The sequence below is a fragment of the Podarcis gaigeae genome (assembly GCF_964106915.1).
Source record: "Podarcis gaigeae genome assembly, chromosome: 7".
Lineage (NCBI taxonomy): Eukaryota > Metazoa > Chordata > Lepidosauria > Squamata > Lacertidae > Podarcis > Podarcis gaigeae.
In genome coordinates this window covers 84,908,239-84,925,860 of record NC_139683.1, presented here as the reverse complement: position 1 = coordinate 84,925,860, position 17,622 = coordinate 84,908,239, and the positions used below count along the sequence as shown (strand labels likewise).

At 42.0% G+C, this 17,622-nt stretch overlaps 1 protein-coding gene across 7 annotated transcripts in view; it reads left to right on the top strand.

Annotated features, from left to right (window-relative positions):
- Positions 1-17,622, top strand: part of ENOX1 (ecto-NOX disulfide-thiol exchanger 1) — a 276,927-nt gene that overhangs the window by 58,430 nt on the left and 200,875 nt on the right. For all 7 annotated transcript variants that reach the window (XM_083748441.1, XM_083748450.1, XM_083748449.1 and 4 more), the window contains exon 2: positions 12,820-12,923. The gene's annotated coding sequence lies outside the window, so the exon portion shown is untranslated. The remainder of the gene's footprint in view (positions 1-12,819; positions 12,924-17,622) is intronic.

Below are 17,622 nucleotides of genomic sequence, written 5' to 3'. Positions count from 1 at the left end.
GTTCTAGGCTCTGTGGTTTAACCCACAGCGCCACCCGCGTCCCTTTTGGAGATAATGGTAAAAGGTAAAGGTACCCCTGCCCGTACGGGCCAGTCTTGACAGACTCTGGGGTTGTGCGCCCATCTCACTCAAGAGGCCAGGGGCCAGTGCTGTCCGGAGACACTTCCGGGTCACGTGGCCAGCGTGACAAAGCTGCATCTGGCGAGCCAGAGCTGCACACGGAAACGCCGTTTACCTTCCCGCTGGTAAGCGGTCCCTATTTATCTACTTGCACCTGGAGGTGCTTTCGAACTGCTAGGTTGGCAGGCGCTGGGACCGAGCAGCGGGAGCGCACCCCGCCGCAGGGATTCGAACCGCCAACCTTTCGATCGGCAAGTCCTAGGCGCTGAGGCTTTAACCCACAGCGCCACCTGCGTCCCTTGGAGATAATACTCACCTTCTATACATGGTTTTATGAAGCATTTGGAGCACTGGAAAGCACAATGCAAATAGAGCTTTTAAAAACATTAGTTTAGAAATGGAGAAGAACATTCATTCTCAGCCGGCTTCATGCCTAGCTTGGCATGCCAACCACCTAGTTGTTTGCTCACAATGGGAGACCTCCTGGCAACTGCATCCAGTTCGTGGCCTCGTTCTTCCGCAGACTCATTTTGGTGGAAGCACGTCTTCACCCAGCATATAGTTCAGCTGGAATTTGCTACCATATGAGGGAGTGATGTTCCTCAATTTGGGTGGCTTTAAAAGAGCCTTAGACAAATTCATGGAGGATGCTGTTGCTGGAAGTGTGCTTCTGAATACCAGCTGTTGGAAACCACAGGAGCTTTTGCGCTCGGGTCCTGCTTTTGAGCTTTCCATAGGTATCTGGTTGGCCACTGTGAGAACAAGATGTTGAGTGAGATGAGCACCAGCCTGGGCATGGGCAGCTGAATCCCCAAAGTGCTTCCACTTTGAACCACGGTAACATTTTCCCCATTTTTGACCAAAGTGCAGGAGGCAGTGGAAGACAGGAGTGCCTGGCGTTCTCTGGTCCATGGGGTCACAAAGAGTCGGACACGACTAAACAACTAAACAACAACAACATTTTCCCCACTTTCAGCAATGCAGTGATTTTCTAGTGGTCTTAATGACCCCGGGGTTTATAAAGCTGCTTGCAGAATAAAACCAATTAATACTTAATACAATGGTTTGTTTTTATTACTTGTATGTCACTCTACCCCAGGGCTCAGAGTGATTAGCATGGACAAACGTGTTTCCCCATGTTCAAAGATGAGGCCGTGGACTCCGCAGCAGTTGGGTGGGGGAGACACATTTCTTCTACATTAACTCTACTTTCCCAGAGGACTCAGCACAAGAAAAGCCCATCTGACCACCATGTTCCCAGCTTGAGAAAGTCATGCTGCCATCATGTTTCCACACCCTCGTGTTCCCACTGGAACCCTTTTCAAGGCTTGTGTGTGTGGACCATGCTGAATAGTAATATAAAATCAATCTAATACCCTTGTGGCCTGGATCTTCAGCACATCTGAGATGTATCTGAGATGCTGCCTGCAGGCTAAAGAGGAGGGATTGACCTGAGAAATAGGCATGAAAAGAAATGTTTGTGCTGGGGGGGAAAAACTGGCCAGCCTAACTATTATTGTTACTATTATTATTTTATTATTTCCCGCCCTTCACCTTAAGGGCCCAGGCCAAGTTACAAGATGGAAAGCAATTTAAAACAATTAGGAAAAATAAAATAATAAGATACGCCCTAAAAACATGCACATTGAGTGTCAAAAGCCACTTAAGAGACTGTTGTAGTTAAGGGGTATATAAATTGCTTAAATAAATCCACGGTGAATTGAGGAGTGTCAATGAACAAAGGACAAAGGTTTGTGGCTCCCAGTGAGGGATTCCATTGATTCTCTGAACCAAATAGCTACCGCACGGCTGAGCTTTCTGTAGGCAAATGCCTTTCTGCTTTTCATGTTAACTTCAATGGAATTCTCTTTGTAGTCCTTATATTTCTCCTCTGTGAAGTTCTGTCACTGTGGGGATTCTGTAAAAGGTGCCACAAGGTATTCTGTCGTTTTTGTTTCTCTCTGTGACAGTTTTTGAATGTTGATCTGAATTCAACATTAAACCTGCGAAAATGGTAAGCAGGCATATGGGTTTTATCATCATTGAAGTACAGTCTCAGATTTGTGTTCGCAGTGACTGAGCATAGAAGTATAAACTGGGGAGGAAGATAATTTGTAAGCACAGCACCACTGAATGTCTTGTAGCTCCTGGAATGTTTTCTAGCCTTGGTAGTTCTAAGGAAGTGTCCCATCCCGCCAAATTAGATCCAGATTTGTGAAGCCTTGGGGGTCAAATAACTTTTCACTCATGCCTACATGCACAATTTTGCACTCAACCACTGCAGATATGGACTGTACGCACATAAAAAAAAAAATAAGTTGGAATTGGCATGACCAGAGGGGCATTTTTTTTCCTGATTGCCCCTACCCTGTGTAACAGAAGCCGAGTGAAGAGGGTAAAAAAAGGAAACAATTATTTCAGATACTTTTGGCTTTGGCAGGTTAACCCTGTCCACCCCTTCCACCATTTGATCTTATCCCGTATTTGAAGAATCTTGTCTCTTTCCGTCATTGTCAGGTGGCTGGTCTGGGGCACTATATTTTTCACATACTCTTGGGGAAACTGTGGTGTTATAATAGAGGGCAGCTTGAATTTTGGTCCACAAAACAGGCACAATTTTAAATGTGTAGTTTTCTATCCTTTATTCAAAAGCAACATTTCATTCCCTCTTTTAATAACTTTTCAGTTGTCTTTGTGAAAGGCTGGAATGTTGTTATATTATTGGGTGGAAAAGCTAAATGAATAACTACAGGGAGCTTTGTGCAGGACATATGTGAGATGCTTTGGTTCAAATCCAGATTTGGTGCTTTGTAAATCAGCCCCCACCACAGATCTGAGGTGCTTCATACGTTGGCTCAATTCCTCTCATCAGTCTGAGCCCATGTCTTCCTCCATCCATTCATTTCCTTTCCTTTTGACAGAAGTGGAGGAAATTTGCAGGCATGTTAGAACCTCTAGAATAGATATAGCCTGTTCAATTACCAGCAAATAGATCCAGGATGTTTGTGCTCAACACATTTAAATTATTTTTTTAAAAAAGAGAAGCCTCTCTAACATTTTGGGGCAGAATTAGATGAAATTTGTGGGCATGAATTGTGGGAAATTTCAGAAAGATGCCTGTAGTGGTTTTTCCACATGGACCGTCATTATAGTTTTTGGGATCTGCTCAATTGCACCCTTTCATTATTGGGAAATTAAACTTTAGCTATAACTCTTGTTTTATTTTGACAAAAATGGATGAAATTTGCAGGATAGCTGCATTGTGTTTTCTGCAAGCTTTTTGGGGTGTTTAAACAAAGGTTCACTTTCAGACAAATTTCCCACAAAACAATGTAGGAGCCCCTGGGGCTATTTGTCTGAAAGTAGCATGAGAAAAGGTACCCTTAGGTATGCAGTCAAATAGCTCCAGGGGCTAGGAAGTTTCTTTTCTTTTTTTTTTAATGATATTTATTCAGAGTTTAAAAGTTACAAAAAGGAAAAGAGAACAATACAGAATACAAAAAAAGAATACAACAACCAAGAAAAAAAAGTAAAAATAAAAATGAAAATGAAAAATACATTCACTTAAAAATATAAAAAGATCTGATTAGACCTTTACATAACTTTCTTCCTTTACTTATTTCCTTGACCTCGCCTCATCTCCCAACTTTGTATTCTAGTTCAAATCGTTATTTCAGCAAATCCTTCCAACCTTATTTTCATTTAAGTAATTTAATTTATTATATTATAATTTAACGTCTTCTCTTTCATCAAGTTCATCAACTCATTTTTACTTAATCCTTTATATTATTTCTACCAAAACCACCTAATTTTCTTTTTCTAACATCTTTCTAGCATTCCTTAATTTTACAATGTTTTTGAAGATATGCTTTAAATTTTTTCCAATCTTCTTCCACCGACTCTTCTCCTTGGTCCCGGATTCTGCCAGTCATCTCAGCCAATTCCTTTTTTCCCCCCCATATAATTTTTATTAATCCACAAATGAAATAAAAGTAAATAATAACAAAACAAAAATCCACAAATAAAACAAAACAATTTGCATAAGTTTCACATCTTTTCCATTACTTATTTCTCCTTTGGACTTCCCTCAACTGTTCCGTAAATCATTCGTAGCCGTGATTTGATTACACATTTCTCCAGTTTGCATTGACATTATTTATCTCCTTTCCCCCCCCCCCCATTCTCTTTAGACAATACATCTTACTTTTCTTACAGTGCTTCTTTAAATCCCTTAAGCGTCATCTGTCCTTCACTTAAACATTCCAGATATTCCACAAATTTCCCCCAGTTCTCGATGAATTTTTGGTCTCTTAAATATCTGATCTTCCCTGTCAATTTGTCTAGCTCTGCGTAATCTAATAATTTTATTCTCCACTCTTCTATGGTCGGTATATCTTGCTGTTTCCAGCCCTGGGCCAGTAACACTCTTGCGGCTGTGATTGCGTATCTAAAGAATTTGCAGTCTTCCCTTTTTATCTCGCTTCCTACCATTCCCAACAAAAAGACTTCTGGTTTTTTCGTAAATGTGTATTTTAAGATCTTCTTTAACTCATTGTATATTTTCTCCCAGAAGTCTTTCACTTTCTTACAGTCCCACCACAAATGGAAGAAACTGCCCTCTTTATCCCTGCATTTCCAGCACCGATTGCATGTCTTGTACATTTTTGCCAGTTTCACCGGCGTCATGTACCATCTATAGAACATCTTCATCGTGTTTTCTTTTAACGTCATGCAAGCAGTGAATTTTAATCCTTCGTTCCACAGTTTCTCCCACTCTTCGAATTGTATATTATGACCCACATCCCTGGCCCAGCTGATCATCACCGACTTAACTTCTTCGTCTTCTAAATTCCAATGTAACAACAGTTTATACATTTTAGATAAATTTTTACCATCACTATCAATAACCTCACTTTGAAAATTCGATTCCTTATCCGCTAAACCTCGTTCTTTACTGTCTTTCTTAAACATCTCATTTATTTGGAAGTAGTGCAGCCAATCGTATACATGTTCTTTTACCTGCTCATACGGTTTTATTTTCCACTTTCCCCCTTCCTTAAATAACAGTTGACCATATGTTATCCAATTACTTCTCATATTGATTCCCTTTACACTCATTACTTCTAGTGGTGATAGCCAACGTGGCGTTCTAGGTTCTAATAGATTTTTATACCTATCCCAGACCTCAATTAAGGGACCTCGGAAGATGTGGTTCTCGAAGCCTTTGTGGACTCTCTTTTTCTCCTGCCATAGATAGGCATGCCATCCAAATTTATTGTCGAACCCCTCTAAGTCCAACAATTTGTTATTCTCTAACTTAATCCACTCCTTCACCCAGCAGAGACATGATGCCTCGTAATACAGTTTCAGATACGGCAGGGCAAAGCCTCCTCTTTCTTTTAAGTCTGTTAATAATTTAAATTTAATTCTCGGTTTTTTGCCCTGCCAGATGTATCTAGAGATCGCTCTCTGCCACTCTTTAAAGATCTTATTCCCCTTAATTATAGGGATAGTCTGAAATAGAAATAATATCTTCGGGAGCACGTTCATTTTGATTGTAGAGATCCTTCCCCAGAATGACAATTTCAGCCTCCCCCACACTTTCCATCACTTTCATCTGCCATTCTTCTCGGGTGGGTAGTTCTTGTGTCTTCCAATACTTTGCAATGAGTATTCTTGCTGCTGTAGTAGCGTACATAAAAAAGGAATTTAGAAACTTGACCTGTCAGTCACAATAGAGATTTCGCATTGACCTCTACCCACCCTGTCCTGGTATCTTCCTTAGGCTTAAAGGAGACCAAGTATTTTGCTCTTTGAAAACTGTCCCTGTCCTCAAAGCACTGGGGTTGGTACGTGCTGGTAAAACCATCCCTTCTGGTTACAAGCTAGACCTGTCAGTCACAAAGAGGTCCCTCCCACTCTTGATCTTCCTTAAGGCAGAGTTGTAGATTTTGATTTGGCAAACTTCTTACATCTCTCCACATGTCCTAGCCTTAACAGTTAAGCTGAGAAACATCATTTCACTATTCACATAGGCTTGTCTGTAGCTTTTTTTATTTCAAAAGAAAAAGTCAGGATCACCGAGGCTGCAAAGTGCTCAGGGGTTTCTGCCGCAACACATGCCTAGCCTGTACAGATTAGCCCCATTTTGTAGAAGTCCCAAATCTTTCCAAAGCACCCCACCTTTGCTCATTATTTAGGGTTCATATCAATCTTTTGCACATCTAATATGTAGCAAATAAGGAAGAAGAGATGTTGCAGACTGGCTTAGATTGAGTAGGCTCAGTGGACTCAGTGGACTTACCCAAGTGTAATGGAGTGTGTGAATGTCTCTGCCACTATTTGTACTTGATGTACAACATGTTCTGCTGTAAGAAAGGATGAAGCGCAAGGAAAGATTATCCAGTCTTTTTTAATTCAAAAAGGATTTTAGGATCTAAGTAGCTTCCCCTCTCCCCACTTAGATCTAAAGAACAGGTGGATTTGATCACATTCATTTGATCTCTAGGAGCTTAAAAGGGCCGAGTTTAGGAGGAATGGATTATTTGTAAGAAAAGACTAGAGTCAACCAGACGAAATCTGAGATTAGGTTTGTTCGTCTTTAATAATATCATTTATATTTCACCTTTCATCTTGCTCTCAGAGATCATTGGAGTAGGAATGTATCTGGTTTTTTTAAATGGGAAAATAAGTGGAATAGAGAACTTATCAGGAAAGGTAGTTAGCTTCAGTCATTCTTAGATTCAGCTACTAGCTGTCCCCTGTTTGGCACCTCAAAAAACTGAAGTTGGATTGTCATGTTTTCCTCCTCAGGCAGTCCCAAATCAAGGGATGTAGCTATTGTTGTTGTTTTTTTTTGGGGGGGGAGAGCCTATTTATTTTGAATTACCAATTTATTTTGAGGAGGATCTATAGGAAATATGAAACTTACATTGGCATCATTGAACAACCTAAATTTGGATCAGCTTTCTTTCCTCACCTCCCAGATTTGTTTAACAACATCATTCTGGGCAGGACAATCACAGAGATCTTGCCCAAACTTCACCTTGTGGTTATCCCAAAGCCAAATAAGAACCTGGAATCTCAGGATGAGGTTAGTGTTAGATGGATTTGTAGCTTGTTGACTTGACTCAACCCAAAGACTTCTTTATCACCCTGGAGAAATGTGGTCAGAATACAGTGGTGCCCCGCAAGACGAATGCCTCGCAAGACGGAAAACCCGCTAGATGAAAGGGTTTTCCGTTTTGGAGGTGCTTCGCAAAACGAATTTCCTATGGGCTTGCTTCGCAAGACGAAAGTGTCTTGCGAGTTCCTGTGGGTTTTTCCCCCTTCCCCCCTTTTTCTGAGCCGCTAAGCCGCTTATCCGCTTATCCGATAAGCCGTTAAAAGCCGTTAAAAGCCGTTAAAAGCCGCTAAAAGCCGCTAAAAGCGCTAATCCGCTAAGCCGTCAATGGGCTTGCTTTGCAAGACGAAAAAACCGCTAGACGAAGAGACTCGCGGAACGGATTAATTTCGTCTTGCGAGGCACCACTGTACTGCCTGTCCATTTCCTTACCGGGGCAGAGACTTTTTGTTACTGAAAGCTTAAAATCTGGACCATTTCATGCCCTAAAAGGATGCATGTGTCTGAAATCTCAGCAAAATCTGGTTATTTGGGGGAGCGCTGAATTGTCAGAGTGTCCAGATAGATAGTTCCTATTCCCAAACGTTTGGCAGAAGATTTGTAACAGAGTTTGAGCAGAACAATTGAACTCTATGGGCTACCGTACATCCTCTGGAGGATTGGGAAAAGGGATGTGTTTTTACAAAAGATAACAATCATGAAAGCATTTCTTTTCTAATCTTTAAAAATATGTGTTTAGCAAATTTCCAGACATTTGAAAGCCACTGGAGTTATGCAGTGGCTGAACTGATGTGAAGCTATATGTGGGTGGATTTTGTGGGGACAGGTTTATTTAAATTCAGAAAATAAGATACTTTCCATCATCTCAGCATTGTCAGCCAGGTAAAAATTAACTCAATTATTTATCAGTCATACATCTGCTAATGAGTCCTGACAGTCTAAATTGACTCTCTGTCAGAAACTCTGTCGCCAACTATTTGGTAATACCAGCAATTACCCCAGAAGGACGTCATCACTCTAGTCTTTATAAATGTAAAGCAAATGCTTTTTTATTTTTGTAATGCTTTCAATTCTAGGCTGCTATCAATTTAATTACATTTAATTAGTTTGACAATAAAGAGCCACTGTCTTAATTCCCCAGCCTGGTTCTTGAAATTCTATTCCTAAGAGAAATGGCTCGGGCTGCTGATTAACAGCTGAATAGGTTTTTGCGTGGGATAGTGGATGTGGAACCCACTCTTCATGGCTGCCATCTCATTGTTCCACAACTAACATAACAAAAGCAAAAGTCTCTATATTCTTGCTTCCCGCACGCACTACACATTTTATCCAGAAGCTATTGATTACTAGTGTGAGATAGGCACTTTGCAATATGCTAAATTTGAAGGAGTTTCCCAGTAGTGATGTATGGAAGTGAGAGCTGGACCATAAAGAAGGCAGACCGCCGAAGAATTGATGCTTTTGAATTATAGTGCTGGAGGAGACTCTTGAGAGTGCCATGGACTGCAAGAAGATCAAACCTATCCATTCTTAAGGAAATCAGCCCTGAGTGCTCACTGGAAGGACAGATCATGAAGCTGAGGCTCCAGTACTTTGGTCACCTCATGAGAAGAGAAAACTCTCTGGAAAAGACCCTGATGTTGGGAAAGATGGAGGGCACAAGGAGAAGGGGACGACAGAGGACGAGATGGTTGGACAGTGTTCTCGAAGCTACAAACATGAGTTTGACCAAACTGCGGGAGGCAGTGGAAGACAGGAGTGCCTGGCGTGCTCTGGTCCATGGGGTCACGAAGAGTCGGACACGACTAAACGACTAAACAACAAAACAACATAATCAATAAAAGAGTTTAAACTAATCATGTTCTAAAATCATGCCGAAAAACTAGGATACAGGGAAAGGGGGCGGGGGATAGCTTGCTGAATAAGACAGGAACAGAGTTAAGGCTCTAGTCCCATGGAAGGAAGGTAACCAGAAGGGCAAAATGGTCAGGGACGAGGCCAGTCCAGACATTTGGCTGTAGGGGGTGAAAGTGGTACCCAAAGGAAAAGGGAAGCCAACAAGAGCCACTTACTCTAGGAAGAGAAGGTGAGGTGGTCAGAAGAAGAAGAAGGGAGTTTGTAGAGCTTTATAAAAGTTCCAAGAATCAGAAGAAAAGAGGAAATGGCGAGGATAAATGTTTCATTTTGACAATGAGTTGCTGTGGATAGTGAGGGAAGGAGAATGTGAGATTTGGGACTGAGGCGCCCAAGGAAGAAGAAAAGACCATTGCGTGGGGAAGAGAGAGAAGTAGTCTCCTCAGGAAATGGGGACATGACTGAGCTTAACAGCAAATGCTAGGGGAAAGGGGGAAGAAAAAGTGGGGATTTGGCCAGTTGATGGACTTGCCAGAGATGGGAGATTTAATAATACAACCATAGAATGGTAGAATTGGAAGGGACTCTGAGGCTCATCTAACCACCTGTAATGCAGGAATCTCTACTAAAGCATCCGTGACAGATGGCCACCCATCCTTTGCAAAAAAAAAACACCCTCAAATGAAGGAGAGTCCACCACCTACTGAAGTTGTCCATTCCACTGTTGACCATCAGGAAGTTCTCATGATGTTTAGTCAGAATCCCTTTCTTGTAACTTGAAGCCATTGGTTCAGCTCCTACCCTCCAGAGCAGGAGAAAACAAGCTTTCTCCATCGTCCACATGACAGCTCTTTAGATATTTGAAGATGGCTATCATATATCCTCTCTTCCAGGATTCTCTTCCCCCAACTGTTCCTCTGTGGCTTGGTTTCCAGACCCATGATCATCTTGGTTCCCCAGTTTCCCTGTTCTGTGAGGTCAGGGAGAGAGGAAAGTGTGATATTTTAGGTGATCATATTTTGGCTTAACATTTCCAGAAAGGAGTCTAATGCTCATTTGTTTACTTTAAATTTACAAATGATAATGGAAGATAGATTTGATGGGTATTAGTAATTAATTATAATTGATCTTCTACAGAGCCGTGTGGCGGGGGGGGGGGGTGTTAGCACAAAGAAAAAATGGCCAGCACCTGTTTTTTTAAAACACAGGACTTATACATAAAGAGCCCCAGTAGCAGAGTTAAAATCCCTTTTGTTAGGCAGATTTACTGAAGCATTGGAGTTGGTTTTTAAATCTTATTTTGATAACGTTCCAGCTCCTGAAGGCAGCTGGCTCCCTTTCCCCCCATTCCAATAAAACAGACCACAGACTGCAAGGTTAGTTTAAAATGCTTTACTCACAGTTATTAGGTTTCAAACTTGCATTTTACTTAATAGCAGTGATAAGAAATGTATGTAAATGTTCTTTGTTGAAAATGCAGCAAAAGCTGCCTCTGAAACATATCTAAAGCAGAGAAAGCTATGTTATGGCATGTCTACTCTGTTCCAATGTTGCTTGAGAGAGATCGGAGAGACCAAGAAAAAGTCCCACCACTTCCCCAAGTTGAGTGTGACCTAGGTGAGTGTTTTCTAGAAATTTACAGCTCTGTGGTCCTTAACCCCTTCATTTACTAACTAGCAGAAGCATGCATTGTTAGGTTTGCCAGGCAATCTTCCACAAGATTCATGTTGAAGGAGACAGTAAGCAATGGATTCACCAGGAGCGATTGCAACTCAACTTGTTTGAAGATGCCTGTGTGGATTCTTGTAGCGGGAGGAGTAGCTGAGATTTTATTATGATTTTATATGTCCAAGTTTTTTATTCAGGGTCTCTGGGGAGAGTCACAACAAAGAACTTATGCAGAGGTAAACAAAAGTATAAACTCAACTACCTTAATGATAGGCACATAAATACAGTCATACCTCAGGTTGAATGTGCTTCAGGTTGAGCGCTTTCGGGTTGTGCTCCGCAGCAACGAAGTGCGTTACTTCTGTGTTTCACTGCTTGCGCATGTGCAGACGCTCAAAATGATGTCACACGCATGTGCAGAAGCTGCAAAACATGACCCATGCATGCGCAGACGCGCCATCGCATCTTACGTTCCATTCAGGATGCGAACGGGGCTGCGGAACAGATCCCGTTCGCATCCCGAGGTACCACTGTATGTGCATAGCAGCTGGAGGCCGAGGAGAAGACAGAGGGTGAAGAACTGAGAGCTGGGCCTTTTCCTATCCTCTGGAACACCTGGGAAACTCAACAAAGCTGCTTAACTGGGTGTAGAGAGGGCAGCTGAGTGGGACATAGTGGGGGGGGGCAGCCTGAGGAAGGACCACCCACCTTGGGCCTGCCCATAGATGGCAGGTTTCCAGGAACTCTTGTCGTTCTGAGACATTTGTGGGTGAGCTGAGAGCTTGTTTGGACCCTGGTGGCTGAGAGGGAAGGTGTGCCAGAAGGAAAATGAATTGAGATTGGGATAGAGATAGGCAATTTTGTTTTACTGTAACATTTTTATATGTAACTATATTTTGTAAATATTTTACTTAAGTTGTCGGTTGTTTCTTCAGCTTTTTGTACACTGCTTGGGGAGATATTTTTAAAATATATTAAGCAGTATAGAAATTAAGCAATCAAAAATAATCAATCAATATATAAGGGGTTTACATAAGTGACCCAAAGAACTAAACCGGGGCACTGTCAGTGCAAAGCCAGTCCCAGCAGAACCTCTCCACTGGCTCACTCTCAACACTAGCAGGTCTCCCTGAACCTTGATCTTGCTGCCGGTTGCAGAGAGAAAATTGTTTCTGTTCAATCACCTCAGCTCTACAGCAGTCTTCTCAAAATGGTTGCCTGTGCCAAAAACTCTGTAAAAATAATAATAATGGAATCAGAATGCCCCTGTGAAGTTTGCATCAAAAACTGGGCTTGATTTTGGGCCACTGCAAATTGGACATAATTTCCAAGAATCTGATAATTTCCTTATTAGTTTATGGTGTGGGGGGGTAGCATCATTATAATATAGAAAAGGGAGTTAGTCACTTTAGGCGAATATTGCGCACGCCAAAGAGAAAAGTATCTTGCAGTGGCAGTAGGAGTTAATTTCATTCTCATCACGAGAGTACTCAGAGGGAATAGCGCCTTGCCTTAGCTCCTGTGTTATTTCCAATAAATATGGAAATAATGTCTCAGTACTTCAACCTGTTTGGAGATCTCATGGGAAATATCACAAGATTACGTGATGAGTTTGAAATTAATCCATGGAACACACTCTAGCCCTGTTTCTGTGTTTGCTTGCCGGGGACAGTAAATACCTTTGTCCAAACTTGGCATTGCACTTTGCCTACAATAAGAGTATTTATTTACATAAATAATGGAAAAGTAGAAAATGTAGCTTTACAAAATCAAAGGACAACATCACATGACAGTGTCCTGGTTTTATTTCTCTATTTAGGTAGCTTTGTTACTACATTGGCCAGCCTTCCTTTTTTAAGAGCTATTCCTGATTTGTTGGTTATTTCTAAGGTTGTGTGTATGTGTGTTTCACAACAAATGAATAAGAACTATAGGAGAAAAGAGAGAGAGAGAGGTTTTTGTATGAATATATGTTCCCAGGAGGTGATGGTATCTGTTCCTGTGTTGTTTCTGGTCTCACACACTTTTCTTAAGAAATGTTCTTTTTATTTCAGGTTTCACTGGAATCTTCGGTGGTTTCTCTTGCTGAATACAAAAATATAACTTGCTGAAAGTAACTGGCTGAGAAATATCTTCACCTTAGAGCCAGCATTGAAAAGTAAGTGGTCAGAATTATTCCTTCCAGTGATGACATTTAATATATTAGTACTGTTGCTGTTGTCACCAGCATTGTGAAATGTGTATCTGTTTCAAAGCACTGTAGTTATGCCCTTTTGAGTAAATGGCTCTGTGTTGTTTGACAGAAAAATGAGGTATAAGTTTTAACAGCCATCACCACCACTCCCACCCCAGCAAAAACATTTTTGCTTGCTTACAGGAGGCCTTGCTCAAGGTCATCCTCTGATGGCACTGGACACCAGTCAGGCTGGCAAAAATTTATCCCTCCCTTTCCCCTTTATGTTGGCAGGACTGTGGAAAGCTTGGTTCATTTGTTCATGTCTGGTGAGAATGCCCTTACGTTACAAACTTTTGGGATAGAGTATTCTCCATGATATCTGCAACTATAGGCCAACCCCTTTCTCCAAATCCTGCCTTCACCCAACTATCTTTGAACATAGACTTAGTCTCCACCTTGTGCCCCAATGAACTAGTAGGCATGCTACTGACCACAGCACGATTAGTGATAGCTCAGCAATGGAAGAACCAGACTGAAATACCCTTGAAGGTATGGGAAAATAATATCTGGGATACAGCAATGTCTGAGCATCTCATCAGAGACAGGAGGGCAATTGAAAGGCATAACAAATAGAGACACCTTCCAAGAAACGTGGACCCAATTTTTTTTATTATGTTATTGGCCAAAATCAAGACCTTCTTATCCCAAGTGCTCCATATTCTCAGTGGAGGGGTTACTTAAAGTAATATGTTTGAATGCTGAATGTGTATGTCCAGAGACAATGGATCATAGAATCATAGAATAGAATCATAGAGTTGGAAGAGACCACAAGGGCCATTGAGTCCAACCCCCTGCCAAGCAGGAAACACCATCAGAGCACTCCTGACATATGGTTGTCAAGCCTCTGCTTAAAGACCTCCAAAGAAGGAGACTCCACCACACTCCTTGGCAGCAAATTCCACTGTCGAACAGTTCTTACTGTCAGGAAGTTCTTCCTAATGTTTAGGTGGAATCTTCTTTCTTGTAGTTTGGAACCATTGCTCCTTGTCCACTTCTCTGGAGCAGCAGAAAACAACCTTTCTCCCTCCTCTATAAAACAATGGATAAAAACAAACACTGCTGGATAAGTGTTGTATTTGTGTAAAAACCAGTACAAAATTGTTCAACCACCACAACCACCTCTTAATGGAAGATGCACATTATAAAAAATGGTTTTGAACAGCTACACAATGTTTCCAGGGTTTTAGTATCTTATGGTTGAAATAGCCAGAAAAGTAGAAAAAATGTGGCTGGTTTTGAGTGAATTCTTTGCCGCAGAACGGCTTGCAGTCGTGGTATTGCTCAGTTCCCTCTTCTTGTGTATGCTAATTTGTCCTCCCAAGCATTTTTATGCCAGGCTGCCTTGTATGTTCATCTCAACAACAATAGCATTTTGGAGTGAAAAGGAAACCGTGCTTGTTTCCCCATTATAGCAAAAAGATTAAAAGAAAATCTATGCATATTTTCCCCAATCAAATTTGAGTCTTCTGCCTGTAGGAAACAGACATTCTGTTACAAATGGGGTGAAACCCATGTTGAATTGCACTGATAAAAACATCTCGGCAAAAAAAGGATCTTGTGAATAAGGTTGCAGTTCTCCCAGTTCAGTTTCATGTGCTATATGTGGTTGTCTCCCATACTTTTGCAAACAGAAGATTATTTAGAGCAGAAAGAAACCAAAAAGTAAATGAAAAGGCAGGGATTGACGGCCTCTTTGGAAAGCCTGCAAGAACAGGTTATTTTTAGTTGTTGACAGCTTTCAGATGCCTTTAGGGTGCTGTAGGGAAGAGGAAGACCAAATGTGCCAAGGAGCCATGGATCTATGTTGCGGAGAAACAGATTTAGGATGGCAGCGAGAAAATACTGCATGTTAAAATGAAAACAGAATGTATTATGCAAGGTTGCAAATGGGAATGGCACATTTTATTTTTAGGAATTAAAAAACTTAAGATTTTGTTTTCTGATTAGTTTTAGTGAATGATGAAAACTAGCATATGTTTTTAAATAAAGGGGCTGCACAGAACTCTAGTTCAGTTGTGGGGGCAGCACTTGGGTCTGGCTGATCATGTTGGCCAGCTCTTATTTATTGCATTCTGCTCGTTCTTTCCCCCATTTTACCCTATGTCCCAAAATGGTACATGTGACTGTCAGGCAGGCAGGGGGCACACCAGCTGTTCCCACATTTGGGGCAGGGCCCTCCCCAATCCCTACAAAACAAACTGCTGGCCAACTAGCTCTGCTTTGCCTAGTAAGGTTGAGTGTCGAGGTCCCCAGGGCCACCCCAATAACTCACACATCACACAGAAATTTTGTTTAAGGTTTTTGGCATAATTTTGGCCACAACTTTATTAAAATACAAAAATGTGAGTGGTTGCTTAGGCATTGGTTGCGACTAGCTGCCCCCACTGTGGCGGACAGACTGACATTTCACACGCCTGCGAAAGTCAGAAAAGGGGAATACACTTGGGGGTAGCGACAGAGCAGGGAACCTGCCCTCAGCCCTCCCCAAATGCAACCAGGGGCTCTTGCGTGGCCCTAGCCCCTTGACAGGGTTCGGACAAAAGCAATAGTGCGCCCCTGTATTCCTTTAACGGAATCCCTTGCAGCAGCAGCATTAGAGGGGCAGGCACAGCCAATCCATGCCCCTCAACCAACCAAACCATAAACCAATGCCTAACCGCAACCTTACAAGTTGTGACGATTTGCTACGCAGTAGGCAAAAACCAAATAGCACCAGCCAATCAGCCAGATGGACAAAATTCCTACCGCGCCCCTGCCCCCAAAGCAGACAACCCAGGCATAGTAAGGTCAAAGCGAACAACCCTAAATATAGGGGGGGGACGACGGGCAATCCGATGCACGGGCGAAAAGAGGAAGCTCTATGCCTCATGCAGGGAGTTTTAGCATTTCTGACTGTCAATCAACAAATGGCAACATTAACTTCTTCCCAGCAACAAGGGAAGCCCAATCATATCACTGGCCAACCATCACTTAGCCTGCCCCACAACTTTGGAGTGTCCTGTCGGCCCCCACCGCAACACGTGCTCTCCATGAAGGAGAACACACTATCTCAAAACTAAGCAGGTCAAGGATTGTTCTAGCTCTCCATTCTCTGCCTCACCTGTGAATTCACAGGATAAACAACTCAGGGCTCTTATACCTGGAAGACCACCACCTTCTATACAGACCCTGCTGGGTATTAAGATTGGCAGAGGGCACCCACCTGGTTGTTCCACTACCCTCAGGTGCTCGGTTTAGGGGGGCAGTAGAGGACATTCTCTGTGGCTGCCCCTAACCTGTGGAACTCCCTCCCCACAGAGATACATCAGGCATTTCAATATAAAGCTGTCGCCGAATGCTGAAGACACACACACCTCTTTGCTCTGGCTTTTGACCCTTGAGATGTATATTTTAGGACCTGCCTTATTTCTGGTTTTTTATTTTTTATTGATACAAGAAAAGAAAAAAGAGAAAACACAAATACCAAATTACACACAGGAATAACAGTAGATACTGAATTTTCTTAACAAACAGTAAGACATAAATTGGTCTTAACACTAAAGATCCAACCTCCCATCTATTCCATATTTTGATTTCATATAATTTATTGCCAGTACACACTTCTATCATTATTAAACTTTTTCTTAATATATCTTAATTCTTATATCTGCCTTGCAACTGTTACTGAAGTTCCTCGAATGCTGCAACCGAATTTAAACTACTATATTATATTTCAAATATTCTTTGAAAACCTCCCATTTTGAAACAAATTCCTGTTTTGATTTATTCTTTATTTTTTCCAATAGACCGTCTAATTCTGCATACAGTGGTGCCTCGCAAGACGAAATTAATCCGTTCCGCGAGTCTCTTCGTCTTGCGGTTTTTTCGTCTTGCGAAGCACGGCTATTAGCGGCTTAGCGGCTATTAGTGGTTTAGCGGCTTAGCGGCGTCTTGCGGTTTTTTCGTCTTGCAAAGCACGGCTATTAGCGGCTTAGCGGCTATTAGTGGTTTAGCGGCTTAGCGGCTATTAACGGCTTAGCAGCTTTAAGAAAAAGGAAACAAACTCGCAAGAACGAAACGTCTTGCGAAGCAAGCCCATAGGGAAATTCGTCTTGCGGAACGACTAAAAAAAGGAAAACTCTTTCGTCTAGCGAGTTTTCCGTCTTGCAAGGCATTCGTCTTGTGGGGCACCACTGTATTCTGTCAGCTTTTGGATCCAGTCTTGCAATCTTGTATAGAGGGAATTTCATTAACTCTTATTTCTGTTTTTAACATGGTGTTTAATGATTGCAACCTGCCCTAGGACCCTGGGGTGGAAGGTGAAGGGATGGGGAAATCACCATGCCCTTCCTCTTCCTTCAACGTAGGCAACAATTTTGTTAAAGGAATTAGGCACCTGCTCCACTTTATCCATGATGTGCATTAAACAGACATTGTTTCTCCCATCGTGTTTGGCTTGGCTGTAATAAATTGCAGACAAAGAAAGGGAACGGTAATGAAGCCATGTGAGTGCTGTGGCTTTCGCTGGAGGGGGAGGCCAGCTTTTGTAGCCTGGAGAATGATGGCTCAGGCAGGTGGTGACCTGGGACCAGACTCCCTCACTGGCGTAGGACTTGCTGGCTAATTACTTGTTTTGTGTACA